Consider the following 14,662-nt stretch of genomic DNA (forward strand, 5'->3'; position numbering starts at 1 on the left):
TGATGTTATAGAGGTTTCGAGGAGGGGGGTCATCCTTCACTGAGGACCCTCACCATCCAGGACATGCCCTCTTCTCATTCCAGCCATCAGAGAGGAGGAACAGGAGCCTGAAGACCTACACTCAGCGTTTTAGGAACAGCTTCTTCTCCTCTGTTATCAACTTCTTGAAAGGACATTGAACCCATGAACACTACCTCAATATTCCTTGTTTGCATTATCTCTCTTTCTCTCATATTCTGTATATTACATACAGTGGCGGTATAGAGGCAGTCTCACTGGACCTCGGGCCAGTGGTCCCAGGTTGAATCTGGCCAGCCCCTCGCACGCCTTCCCTCTGTGCTGGGTTTAGTATCGAGCTAGCAACTCAGCCTAGTAAAAAAATCAGGCAACACTAAAGAAACGGCACTAGTGAGGCACAGAAGAACATTATAAAAAAATCAATATCCATTTGGACCCCGGTGGAGTATATAAACGAGCATCCTGAGGAGACAACATGCTCAACAGCACACTGATGATGGCTTCTTTATTGCAGTGGAAACGTCTGCAAACATTTTGCCCAGCTCAGTGATCAACTAAACTTCCAAATATATATTGACTGATTGATTAGGTCCTTCTGGCCCCTCGAGCCACACCGCCCGCAACCCCTGATTTAACCCTAACCTAACCAGAGGACAATTTACAATGATCAATTAGCCTACTAACCAATATGTCTTTGGACTGTGGGAGAAAACTGGAGCACGTGGAGGAAACCCCCACGGTCACAGGGAGGACATATAAACTCCTGCCAGGAAGTGGCAAGAATTGAACCAGGGTTGCTCATACTGTGAAGTGTTGTGCTAACCTGTGCTGTCTGTATATTTATTTGTCTGTATATCTGTCTATCTATCTACTGTATATATGTATCTGATTCATCTGTCAATTTGTGTTCATTCATTCGTTCATTTACTTATTTATTGTAACTCATAACAATTTTTTATGTCTGCAGTCTTTAAACAACAGATTTCATGACATATGTCAGTGATTATTAAACTGATTTTGATTATCATTCTGATTTTAAAATCACGAAGGGCATAGATAAGGTGAATGCACACAGTCTTTTTCCCCAGGATTAGACATTCCTGAACTTGAAGGCATGGGTTTAAGGTGAGAAGGAAGAGATTTACTAGGAACTTGAGGGGCAGTTCTTTTTACACAAAGGGAGGTATCTACACACCGTGGCCACTTTATTAGGTGCACCTGTACACCTACTCATTATTGCAAAATCTAATCAGCCAATCATGTGGCAGCAACTCGATGCAAAAAAAAAAAGCATGCAGACATGGTCAAGAGGTTCAGATGGTGTTCAGACAAAACACCACAATAGGCAAGCAATGTGATCTAAGTGACTTTGACCGTGGAATGATTGTTGGTGCCAGATGGGGTGGTTTGAGTACCTCAGAAACGGGTGATCTTCTGGGATTTTCACACACATCATTCTCTGGAGTTCACAGAGATGGTGTGAAAAACAAGAAACATCCAGTCAGCAGTGGTTCTGTGGGTGAAAACACCTTGTTAATGAGAGGGGTCAGAAGAGAATGGCCAGATTGTTTCAAACCGACAGAAAGTCAGCAGTGGTGTGCAGAAGAGCATATCTGAACGGACAACATATTGAACCTTGAAGGGGATGGGCTACAGCGGCAGAAGACATGAACATACACTCAGTGACCACTTTGTGAGGGTCAGGAGGTATTGTTTGCAGTCTTGTCACCTCCCTACATGAAAGATATCATTAGGTTTCAAAGAGCACAGAGAATATTTACAAAAGTTTTGGCAGGACTTGAGGATCTGCGTTATCAGGAAAGACTGAACCGGTTGGGACATTATTCCCTCGAGCACAGGAGAGTGGAGTGAATCTTACAGAGGTATATAAAATTATGAGGAGTTTAGACAGAGTGAATGCATGTAGGTTTCCCCTGCCTCAAGTTGGGTGGTATTAGAACAGGAGGTCATAGGTCATAAGGGAAGTTCTTCACTCAGAGGCTGTTGTGAAAATGGTATAAGTCGCCAATGGAAGTGGTAGAAGCCAGATCATTGTACTTTCAAGAAAAGATCAGGTGCATGAAAGGGAGAGGTACAGAGGACCATGATCTGGGTGCAGCTCGATGGGATGAGACAGAAGACCAGATGGCATACTCTAGATGGGCCAATGGGCCTATTTCCGTTCTTTTGATGCTCTATGACTGAAATTTATTCATGAATTTAACCATTTTAAGTACTTGACTACAAGACTTATGTTTTCTGCAGCAAAGATACAAGCAGATGTATTACAGAGCAGGACTTATCCCATCACTAAATTCTAAGATCTAATCACAGGGAAGACATGAGCCTAATAACCTGAAATGAAGAGCAAGTAGCTGACTGGATTATCACAGCACAAGAGGTCTGTTGCATCTGAGTAATCTCAGGCTTCTGACAATCTCAGCTTTAAATTTGATGGTTGTTGGTTGATGTTCCACCTCAGAGAACTTCAGTCATGGAAAGATACTGCATGAAAATTGTACCTTAAGCCTACCAAAACCACTTCCACCATAAATCGCCCATTTCCACTTATCAGGGATTAATCCCATTTCAAAAATCAAAATCAGAGTTATTATTGGTGACTTAGATGATGTGAAATTTGTTGTTTAGTGGCAACAGTACAGTGTAAAGACAAAACTAATAGAACTTACAAAATTAAACAAATAGCGTTAAAAAGGACTAATGAGGCAGTTTTCATGGAGAAGAAGGGGTAGCGGCCCATTTTTTATCCTCTTGATGAAAGGTCAAGAATCCATCTTATCACACCAGGGAGCCATTCAAAAGTCTTATTACAATGACGTAGAAGCTGTCCTTAAATCTGGAGGGGCACGTTTTCAGATTTTTTTAAATCTTCTGCCAGTGGAGGGGAGAGAAGAGAAAAATGTCTTCTTCCTCTTCCCCCCCACCCACCTTCTTACTCTGACTTCTCATCTTTTATCTCCAGTCCAGATGAAGGGTCTGAGTGGGGCAAATCTCTGATTATGTAGGCTGATTTACCAAAACAGTGAGAAGTATAGACGGTGTCCATAGAGGGGAGGCTATGATATACTGATCTGTGCCCACAACTCCCTGCAGCCTCTTGCACTCATGGGCAGAACAAGAACACACACAAAATGCTGTAGGAAGGCAGCCAGGCAGCATCTATGGAAAAGAGTAAACAGTCGATGTTTTGGACTAAGACTCTTCATCAGGACTAGAGGAAAAAAAGATGAGAAGTCACAATAAGAAAGTGGGGGGAGAAGAGGAAGAAATACAAGGTCAAAGAGTAGAGGTCACAGAAGGGAGTAGTGAGAGAGGGTTTCACTGAACTCCTGTCGAAGGGAAGATTTAAACTTCTTCAGGGTAGGCATTCCTGGAAGAGACCGCAGTGTTGTAGTCCAATCACAAACAAGAGAAAATCTGCAGATGCTGGAAATCCAAGCAAGATACACAAAATGCTGGAGGAGCTCAGCAGGCCAGGCAGCATCTATGGAAAAGAGTTCCTTCCCTCCCCCTACCTTCTTACTCTGACTTCTCATCTTTTTTTTCTCCTGTCCTGATGAAGGGTCTTGGCCTGAAACATCCACTGTTTGCTCTTTTCCATAGATGCTGCCTGGCCTGCTGAGTTCCTCTCGTATTTTGTGTGTGTTGCTTGGATTTTCAGCTTCTGCATATTTACTCGTGTTTGTAACAATCTGAATAGGATGCTTTCAACAAGTAGAAACTTTGTAAAAAAAAAAATAATACATGCACCATATAAGGTACAGGAGCCTCAGGTCCCATACCACCAGGTTCAGTAATAGTTATTACCCCTCGACCATCAGGCTCTTGAACCAAAGGAGATAACTTCACTTGCTTCGTCATTGAAATGTTCCCATAACCAATGGACGCACTTTCAAGGTCTGTTCATCTCATGTTCTCAATATTTATTCCTTATTTATTATTATTGTTTTTCCTTTTGCATTTGCAGTTTTTTGTCTTCTGCACTCCAGTCGAACGCCTTAGTTGGGCAGTCTTTCATTGATTGTGTTATAGTTATTATTTTGTAGATTTATTGAGTATGCCGACAAGAAAATGAATCTCGGGTTGTACAGGGTGACATACATGTAAAGTAAACATAATAAAATTTATTTTGAACTATGATAATGCTAAAACCATTTACTTCAGCTAGGGTGACAAACACACAGCTTTTGAATCTGGATGCTGATTTTTAGCTCAATCTCACCTGAAGTGAACTATTTTTAACGTCTGTTGTGAATGGTGCTGCTAATCTAACCTTTTAATGTGCCTCTTATGGATTCTGCAGCTAAACATCTGGCAGTGTGTCAGCAAGGGATGTAATAGAACTGTAATCTGGACGTTAAAAGATAATATCAGATTAGAGAATCATTTTAAGCTTTTCACTTTAGCTTGCCCCTCATAACCTTTCCCACTTATGAGTAGTTTTGTTTAGGTTATTGACATGAATAGATAAATTGTAGAGTCATACACCAGAGAAACATAGAACAGTCATCATCATATGTCATGTTGTATGATGTGGGCGATCACGGTCGTCCATTTGTCTTTAATCTGATTTTTGCCTATGGGGAAGGCCCCCTTCATGCTGTTGTACTCATTCTTTTCTCTATCCATGACCAGGACTGCTCTTGGCAAATGTTTTTCTCCAGAAATAGTTTGCCATTTCCTCCGTCTGGGAAGTGTCTTTACAAGATGGGTGACCCCAGCCATTATCAATACTCCTCAGAGGTTGTTTGCCCTGGCGTCAGTGGTCACATAACCCGGACTTGTGATATGCACCAGCTGCTTCCATGGCTTCACTTGACCCTGGGGGCTGAGCAGGTGCAACACTTTGCCCAAGGGTGACCTAGGGAATCAGCGCCTCACACCTCCTTTAGCAGAGATGTATCTCCATCCCTCCTCCAACCTTTTTAGTCTGACATCTTCCTTCTTCCTTCTCAGTCCTGAAAAAAGGTCTTAGTCAATGTTTCAGGCTGTCTATTCATTTCATAGATGCTGTCTGACCTGCTGGGTTCGCCAGCATTTTGCTTTGCATCTCCACCTGGCCACCCAATAGAACGTTACAGCATTGGAACAGGCCCTTCAGCGCACAGTATTGTGCTGAACGAATGAACCTCATGACACCTGATCCCTTCGGCCTGTACCTGGTCCACATCCCTCCAATCTCTGCACATGCACGTACCCACCCAAAAGCCTCCTGAACATCTCTATCATACCTGCCTTCACCACTGCTCACAGCAGCTCAGTTTAGGTACTCACTACTCTCCATTTTAAAAAGAATTGCTCCACACATCATCTTATCATCTTTGAATTTATCCCCCCCTCACCACAAATACATGCTCTCTAGTATGAGACCCTGGGAAAAGTACTAACTATATATATTTATTGATTTTATTTACTGAGATTCAGCATGGAATGGGTGCTTTCGGCCCTTCAAGCCACATGGCCCAGGAATCCTCCAATTTAACCCTAGCCCACTCACGGGACAACTTACAATGACCAATTTACCTCCCAACCGTACGGGTTTGGAATGTGGGAGGAAACCCGAGTACCTGGAGGAAATCCATGCAGTCGTGGGGAGAAGGTACAAACTCCTTACAGGCAGTGGCAGGATTTGAACCCAGGTCGCTGGTACTGTGAAGCATTGTGCTGGAGGAACGGTCTCTGGAGTTTACAGAGAATGGTGTGAAAAACAAAAAAAAAAACAGAGCGGCAGTTCTGTGGGTGAAAATGCCTTGCTAATGAGAGAGGTGAAAGGAGAATGGCCAGAATGGTTCAAGCTGACAGGAATGTGTAGGTTACTCAAATAACCAAACATTACAGCAGTGGTGTGCGGAAGAGCATTGCTACATACACAACACGTTGAACCTTCTGGTGGATGGGCTACAACAACAGAAGACCACACCAGGTTCCACTCCTGTACCTAATCAAGCGGCCACTGAGTGTAAATTGCCCCTGGGGTGTAGGTGAGTGAGAGAATATGGAGGGAGTTGATGGGAAATTTATTTATTTATTGTGATACAGCGCAGAATAGGTCCTTCAGTCCCATCCAGCAAACCCCCTGATTTAATCCTAATCACAGGACAATTTACCATGACTAATTAACCTATCAACCAGTACGTCTTCGGAACGCGAGAGGAAACTGGAGCACCCAGAGGAAACCCACATAATCACGGGGAGAACATACAAACCCCTTACAGACAACGATGGAAATTGAACCCTGGTTGCCTGTACTGTAAAGCGATGTGCTAACCTCTACACTACCATACCACTGACATATCTATGCCCCATGCCATTTTATATAGCTCTATCAGGTCTCAGCTTCTGCCAGTCTAGAGAAAACAACCCTAAATTGTCCAGCCTCTCCTTATAACACAGGACCTCCAATCAAATCTCTTCTTTACCTTCTATAGCCTCCAAGTCCTTCCTGTAATGGGGATGACAGAACCGAATGCAATAGTCCACAGGGCACTGGTGCTATGTGACAGCAGCATCGCTAACTGTGCCTCCTCTCTTCTCTGTCTTTCAATGACTACCTCTGGAGCAGGTGCAAATGTTTGATTTGCAATGAAGTGTACTGGACTGTGGAAGACATCTGTGCTTCGCTGCATGTCATTTCGATAATGGAAAGCGATTCACAGGAAGGTATCCTTGGCTTGTCAGCGGAGGGCAGAGGAACTTGACTAAAGATGTGTTGATGGATTAAATCAACAAGGCCGCACAACTTCCGCAGTCTAAGCAAAATGCGCAGTGTCCGCCACAAGCAGAACTTCCCAGTGGCCAAACATTTTAATTCCCATTCTCGTTCCAACATGAAGGAGCATGGCCTCCTCTTGTGCTAAAATGAGGCTACCCTCAGAGTGGAGGAGTAACACCTTATATTCTGCCTGGGTACCCTCCAACCTGATAGTATAAGGGATTTCTCCTTCTGGTAGATAAATTCCCTTCCCCAACCCTTTCTCTATTCCCCATTCTGGCCTTTTACATCTTCTCACCTGCTTATGACCTCCCACTAGGCCCCCAGCCCTTGATCTTTCCCACCCACCCAGCTTCACCTATCACCTTCCAGCGAGCCTCCTTCCCCTCCCCCCCCACATTTTATTTTGGCGTCTTCCTGTTTCTATTCATTTCGTAGATGCTGCCTGACACACTGAGTTCCTCCAGCAATTTGTTGCTCTAGATTTCCAGCATTTGCAGACCATCTCATGTTTAAAAAACACTGCAGCTATTGGGAATCTGACGTAAATCAGACAACTCCTTTCTGCTGATCATTGAAATGCAAACAAGTTCTCTTCCTGCAGACATTGCCCAACTGGCTGAGCGTTTACCAGCATTTTCTTTCAGTCTTGATGAAAGCTCTCGGCCCGAAACATCAGCTGTTCATTTCCCTCCATAGATGTTGGGAAAGATGTCAATAAGATTGAAAGAGTGTGGAGAAAATTTACAAGAGTGTTGCCAGGACTTGAGGACTGAGTTATAGAGCAATGCTGAATAGGTTACGACTTAGAACGTAGGAGAATGAGAGGAGATTTGATGGACATATACAAAATTATGAGGGGTATACTGTAGATAGGATACATGCAAGTAGGCTTTTTCCACTGAGGTTGGGTGGGTCTACAACTAGAAGTCATGAGTTAAAGGTGAAAGGTGAAATGTTTAAGGGGACTATGAGAGGGTACTTTTTCCACTCAGAGGGTGGTGACAGTGTGGAACGAGCTGACATCAGAAGCAGTGGATGCGGGTTCGATTTCAACATTTAAGAGAAATTTGAATGGGTACATAGATGGGAGGGTTATGGACCAGGCGTGGGTCAATGGAACTAGGCCGATTAATAGCACTGCACGGACTTGATGAGCCAAAGAGCCTATTTCTATGCTGTAGTGCTCTTTGACTCTCTATGCTCTTTCAGCATTTTGCGTGCATGTCACTGTGAATCGCCCCTGGGGGTGGGGAGGGAGGGAGTGTTGAGGGAAACGTAAGGAAAATAAAATGGGTTAAAATGGAATAAAATGAGTTAAAATGAAGAGCCTCATCCTCCTTTTATTTCTTATATTGCAGAGGTGAATGCTTTTCCTCGTCTCATGGTCAACCGTTATCTGTAAACTAACATCAGAAACAAAAAACCTAGTTGTTCATTTTCACACTGTTAATTAATTGGCTGCCATATTTCCTAGATTTTAACATGGAAGAATTTCAGTGTTTCAAAATTGTTTCTTTGACTGGTTTTGTAAAAAGGATTCATTAGTGTCAGAATCGGAGCCGAGGTTATTATCACTGACAGACAGTGCTGTGCAAAATTCCCAGTGGCCAAACATTTTAATTCCCATTCTTGTTCCAACATGTAGGTCCTGTGCTAAAATGAGGCCACCCTCAGAATGGAGGAGTAACACCTTATATTTTGTCTGGGTACCCTCCAACCTCAGATTTTTTTAACATGGTTTCAGATGATATGGCCTCCACAGAGCCCTGATCTCAACATATCCAAGGCAGTCTGGGATTACCTGGAGAGACAGAAGCAAGCGAGAGAGCCAACATTTGCAGAACTGTGGCAAGTTCTCCAAAATGCTTGGAACAATCTACCAGCCAATTTTCTTATAAAACTGCATGGCAATGTACCCAAGAGAATTGATGCAGTTTTAAAGGGAGAGGGTGGTCACACCAAATATTGATTTGATTCAGTTTTTTTTTCCACTGTTTACTGCTCTTTATAGTAATTTTTTTTTGATATTTACAAACATTTCATCATTTTTGAAAGCATCTTCGGTTTATGGAATTTTTTTACATACATCTTAGACTTTTGCACAGTACTGTTATGAAGTGAAATTTGTATGTTTGTCATAGCAGTACACTGCAATATAAAACAAATGTGTAAAAATAAATAAGTAGTGCAAAAAAAGAGCAAAAGTGTGTTACTCTTCAGAAACCTGACGGCAGAAGGGAAGATGCTGCTAAAATGTTGAGTATGCATTTTCAGGCTCGTGTATTGCTCTTTGACGGCAGCAATGAGAAGGGAGGGCTTGTTGTGGGTGTTGAGGGTCCTCAATGATGGATGTATTGCCTTTTGAAGATGTCCTCAGCGATGAGGAGGCTAGTGCCCATGATAGAGCTAGCTGAGTCTACAACCTTCCACAGCTTTTGTTTCTGATCCCATGCATTTTCACCTCCATCGTGGGAAGTTATAGTGTAAAGGAGCACAGAAACAGGACAGTATTTCCAAAGTTCACCTGCCTTTAGTCTCCCATCCGATATAGAAATTCGGAGTCTTCCCTCACGACTTAATCTACTGATAATGAGGATCAGCTGCTGTAGACATTTTGTAGTCTCCCATTTTGGGTGCGTTGCCTCACAGCCCTCCTGTGACAGCAACCTGTTGATGCAAGATGCTGAGACGTGGAATCAAGGGTCAAAATGGGATCAACTGTGTAGCAAACAGAACAATCTGCCGAAGGTTCCTCTCCGGTAGTGATTAGCACATCACTTTACAGCACCAATTATCAACAATCGGTTCAATTCCCGCCGCTGTCTGTAAAGAATTTTTTGTTCTCCCCATGTGATTCCTCCAGATGCTCCGGTCTCCTCCCACATTCCAAGGGATTATTGAGCTGTGGGCATGCTCTGTTGGCACCTGGAGCTTAATTGGTCATTGTAAATTGTCCTGCGATTAGGCTAGGGTTAAATCAGTGGGTTGCCGAACAGCACAGCTCGCTGGGCCAGAACAGCCTGTTCCTCACTGTATCTCGAAAAAAAAAATAAGGACTACGTGCCCGCAGAAAGAATTAGTTGAATTCAGCATGCTAGGTTAATTAGTTCCGGACAACATGATTGGCCAAAATGCCTGTTCCTGTGCTGTCCTGTTCTCTGTTCTATGTAATAAGAGAAAAGATGTCTGTATAGTTTTGTAATAATAGAGCTATAATAGAGTATTGTTTATCTCCTGGGGAAATGCCACATCTGCTTGCCAATTCTTCAGTCACTGAAGATCCCAGTGGCCACAGGAGAGAACGTAATCAACTAAAGCACAGCCACTTAACACACTGATGGTCAGGTCCAGTGACGGCAAATACCCCTGCAACGCTTGCACCCCCAACATTATTGATTAGCTTTATTTGGCACATGTACATCGAAACATACAGTGCAAAGCGCCAACTGCATCAAATCAAAACAATCAGTCTGCAAGGACCGTGCTGAGCTGCTTCATGAGTGTCGCCAAGCTTCAGGAGGCAAAACAGCACTCTCACTACTCACTAACCCTAACCCTTACGTATTTGGAATATGGGAAGAAACCCACGCGGTCACAGGGAGAATGTGCAAACTCATTCAGACAGCGGTGGGAATCAAACCCCCATCTTACAGCTGATGCTGCATAGTGGCTGCACTGAACATGGCATTACCGTATTATTTGTAAATATACCCTCCTCTCTCAAGCCAATCTCATGATTTTACAAGTAAAAGGCGACCAGTTGCACATGGCACATCAGCTAGTGTAGGTCAAGTCAAGTCGAGTCAGGTTTATTGTCATCTAACTACATACACGTATACCACCAAACAAGACAACGTATCTGGGCCAAGGTGTATAGCACAGCAGTACACTTAACACACATAGAACGCACAGTAATTTGAGAAAGTAAGAATTAAATATACAAACTACACATAAACAAATTAAATAGCATAAATTAAATATTTTAGGGTTCAGTACAAATTAACCAGTGACATTTCGAATGCAGTTCGGCAGGGAGTTCAGAAGCCTAATGGCCTGGGCAAAGAAACTGCTTCCCGTCCTGACCGTTCTTGTCTTTATGCATCATAGTCTCTTGCCTGATGCTAGAAAGACAAAGAGGATGGTGGATGGATGGGTGGGATCCTTAATAATACTAAAGGTCCTGCATAAGCAGCACTGCTGATAAATGTCCCCATTGGGTGGAAGGGAGACCCCTTTGATCATCTTGGCTGTCCTCGTAGTCCTTTGCAGGGACTTCCGGTCCAATACTTGGCTGCTCCCAGACCAAATAGAAATGCAGCTTGTCAGGATGCTCTCAATGGTGCTCCTGTAAAAGCCACTTTTGATGGTGGGGGAGGGGCGAGTCTCGCTTGCCTCGATCTTCTCAGGAAGTGGGGGCGCTGCTGTGCCTTCTATTCTTCTTCGCAGTGAAAACTGTGAAGACATAAGAGCCACACATAAAAGTTGCTGGTGAACGCAGCAGGCCAGGCAGCATCTCTAGGAAGAGGTAAAGTCGATGTTTCGGGCCGAGACCCTTCGTCAGGACTAACTGAAAGAAGAGCTAGTAAGAGATTTGAAAGTGGGAGGGGGAGGGGGAGATCCGAAATGATAGGCGAAGACAGGAGGGGTCTTCTTTCAGATGAAGGGTCTTGGCCCGAAGCGTCGACTGTACCTCTTCCTAGAGATGCTGCCTGGCCTGCTGCGTTCACCAGCAACTTTTATGTGTGTTACTTGAAATTCCAGCATCTGCAGATTTCCTCGTGTTTGCGAAGACATAAGAGACCATAGACGCTGGAATCAGGAGCAGCACACAGGCTTCTGGAAGAACTCAGTGGGTCAGGCAGCATCTGTGGAGGAAACGGTTGTGGGCATGTTTCATTTTTATTTTATTTAGACATACAGCACAGTAACAGGCCCTTCTGGCCCACCAAGTCCATGCTAACCAGTTGCACCATGTGACCAATTAACCTACTAACCCGTCCATCTTTGAAATGTGGGAGGAAACCCATGTGGCCACGGGGAGTTTGTTAAAGACAATAGCGGGGATTGAACCGGTGCTGTGACAGTGTCACTCTAACCACTATGCTGTCGCACCGGCCCTGTGACAGGACTGAGTGGGAATGGAAAGATGGAGAATATTCAGCAGTTCGGTGGCGGGAGGTTGGTGGGTGATGGGTTCAGCTAGACTGGGAGGAGATGGTGAGGTAAATGGAACTGAGGAGGATGGTTGGGAATAGGACGGTAGAGAAAAATAAAGGGAGCATGAATCTAGATGGCCAGGTGAGTATATGTGTGTGGGTTACCTGAAACCTTGGACATGGTAAACCCCTGGTAGTCTCCTCCCACACAAAAACACATTTAGTCACCTGTTTTCTGCCCCCTTTGCTCACCTCTCCCAGCCCCACCCCACCACATGGTTCCATCTGCCAATCATCCCCTCCCAATAGGTTCCACATATCACCACCGGCCTCCGTCCCACCAGCCCCTCACACTGCTATGCACCGTCTGTCTCTTCTGTTCACCCTCAGTCCTGAGGCAGGCTACTAACCCGGGTCATTGAGTGCTTCCACAAATGCTGTCTGACTGTCTGGCTACACCCCCCCCCCCCCCCACCACCACCCACCCCTGGTCATTGGAAAGTGGAAGGAAACCGGAGAATCCGGCTGAAACCCGCACGATCACGGGAAGAACATACAATCTCCTTACAGTCAGTGAGGGGAATTGAACACCAATCTTACAGCTGGAACTGTCAAGCATTATGCTAATCACAACACAGCCACACTGACAGCATAACTGTAGATGAAGACTACCTGTCCTTTCTATCATCTACAGGGTTAGGATTCTTAGAGGAATGTAAGAACAGATCATTTGCTGCATTTTGCTGTCAGCTTGTATGTCTCTCCTTTCTTTGTTGATACCTGTCTGTTTAGTGCAGGGTTCCCTCAATGATATCAGTGGGCACAGCTGTCAAGAGAAGGAAAATGTTAGGCGTGATATTTATTACGAGCGAATGTAGTCCTGACACATGTCAAAATAGATCCCATTATCAAGAAGGTCTGGGTAGTTATGACTTCCACCAGTCCCAATGAGTGATGTTTGCTGGGACTGGATGCTGTAGCTTTGCGATTGTGTTTTTTTGCGTTTGACATGGTCCCTCATGGGAGGCTCATCCGGATGTTCAAGATACATGGGATCCATGGTGAACTGGCCATTTGGATTCAGAGCTGGCTTGTCTGTACAGGATAGAGGTAGACTTATTCTAGCTGGAGGTCTGTGATTAGTGGTATTCCGCAGGGATCTGCACCGGGACCTGTGATTGTGATGTATATAATGACCTGGATGACAATGTAGATGGGTAAGTTAGTAAGTCTGCAGATCATACGAAAATTGGTGACGTTGTGGGTAGTGTAGAAAACTGGCAAAGAATTCAGCGGGATATGGATCCGTTTCAGAAATGGGTGGAGAAATGTCAGATGGATTTTAGCCCAGCCAAGGTATCCTTTTCTCAGTGTTTAAGTATCTAAATCTAGAAGGCATGCATTTAAGAAGAGAGGGGATCATTTCAAAGGAGATACCTAGATTGGTGGTAGAGGCAGATATATTTTAAGAGATGTTTTACTCCTATCAATTCACAATGTGTTGTCCCTATTACCATTCACCCTTAATGTTCCATCAACTTTTGCTTACTTCCATGCTATCAAGACTCTCCTCTTGTTCTTCTTAACCCTCACACGTTTTGTATTTACTGAAAACCTGTTTCATTTCTAACTTTCTCTTGTTCTTATGAATATTCTTTGGCTGAAATGACAAATTTGCCACATGGTGCCTGGTCTACTGAGTATTTCTGCATCAGCAATATGGGATGCTATGCTAGTGCGGCAGGTAGTGTGATGCTATTACAGCACAGGGTGTGGAAATTGGAGTTCAAGACCAACACTGTCTGTAAAAAGTTTGTACGTCCTTCCTATGAGCGCATGGGATTCTTCCAGATGCTCTCTCTCTTCTCCCTCTCTCTCTATCCCTATCTCTCTCCTTCTCATCCTCTCTCCATGGATGCTGACTAATTCATTGATTTTGACTTCTTCCCTCTTCCTTTCCTGTTCTGATGAAGGGTCTCTGCCCGAAAGGTCAATTATTTATTCTCCTGCATAGATGCTGCCTGATCTACTGAGTTCCTACAGCATTTTGTGAGTGGGCAGTTAAATGGAAGAGCTACAAATTCAGCCATGATCTTCCTGGATGGAGGAAGGGAACATATGGCCAACTCCTGCTCCTTCCTGTTTCTTAGTAATAATGAGCCTTCTGCCTCATCTCCCTCATTGTAGGTTAATCCCAACTACCCTGCCACATCTCTTTATTTCTGTTGGGAGTAGATTAGCAGTGTGACTGAAGAGCATTAGAGTCACGGAGTAATACAGCACAGAGAAAAGCCCTTCGGCTTAACTGGGTCCATGCTGGCTACAGCATCCCCCTGCAATCCAAGTTGCCCGTGTTCGGCTCATGACCGCTTATTCCCATCCATAGATGCTACCTGACCTGCTGAGCTTCTCCAACACATTGTGTGTATTGCTCCAGATTTCCAGCATTTGTAATCCTTTTTGTGTCTACTCTTCATCTCCTGTTCTCAATATTTATTGTTTCCTCTGGTGGAAGAGTCTTCAGACCAGAGGACATAGCCTCAGAATAGAGGGGTGTCCTTTTAGAATGGAGATGAGGAGGAATTTCTTTAGCCAGGGAGTGGTGAATATGCGGAACTCTTTGCCACAGGCAGCTATGGAAGCCAAGATTTTATGTATATTTAAGGCAGAGGTTGATAGATTCTTGATTGGTCAGGGCATGAAGGATACAGGGAGAAGAAAGAGATTAGGGCTGAGAGGAAAATTGGATCAA

At 44.1% G+C, this 14,662-nt stretch overlaps 1 protein-coding gene across 1 annotated transcript in view; it reads left to right on the forward strand.

The window, feature by feature from the left end:
• LOC140196859 (dedicator of cytokinesis protein 2-like) overlaps positions 1-14,662 on the forward strand; it is a 1,243,024-nt gene that overhangs the window by 632,211 nt on the left and 596,151 nt on the right. The gene's annotated exons all lie outside the window — the stretch shown is intronic.

Source organism: Mobula birostris, chromosome 4 (genome assembly GCF_030028105.1).
Source record: "Mobula birostris isolate sMobBir1 chromosome 4, sMobBir1.hap1, whole genome shotgun sequence".
NCBI lineage: Eukaryota > Metazoa > Chordata > Chondrichthyes > Myliobatiformes > Myliobatidae > Mobula > Mobula birostris.